We start from the raw sequence: 366 nt of genomic DNA on the forward strand, positions 1-366 counted from the left end.
AAATCACTATGTGTAATGTGAAAGTTGTCATTGTAACGACGACTTCACAAAGAGTTATCACTGACTTTGCCGTCCCCACCAGCTATATGGAGCCTTTTCAGCCTTTAACCAATAAACACTGTACACTGGCATCTCAGCCCCAAAACACTCAGCTAGAGACTACATTTCAGCTTCAGTCAGGCTTACAACATCTCTCTCTCTCAAACACACACACAGTGTGGCATTGCCCCCTTGGTTTCCATGGCTACCATCGTCACCACATTAATCTGGAGCAACCAGAGGCACTTATGGAGAAGCAGTTGAGATGTATGAGCCATTTACATTCTGTCTCTCTGTGTTCTCTGACACGCACACACACGCACACAC

The 366-nt window shown here is 45.6% G+C and overlaps 1 protein-coding gene across 1 annotated transcript in view; it reads right to left on the reverse strand.

Moving 5' to 3' along the window:
• LOC118334874 (tissue factor-like) overlaps nucleotides 1–366 on the reverse strand; it is a gene marked incomplete in the record, with an annotated part of 16115 nt that overhangs the window by 3172 nt on the left and 12577 nt on the right.

This window comes from Morone saxatilis, unplaced genomic scaffold (genome assembly GCF_004916995.1).
Source record: "Morone saxatilis isolate NCDOM2014 unplaced genomic scaffold, NCSU_SB_2.0 Contig23, whole genome shotgun sequence".
NCBI classification, from domain to species: Eukaryota; Metazoa; Chordata; class Actinopteri; family Moronidae; genus Morone; species Morone saxatilis.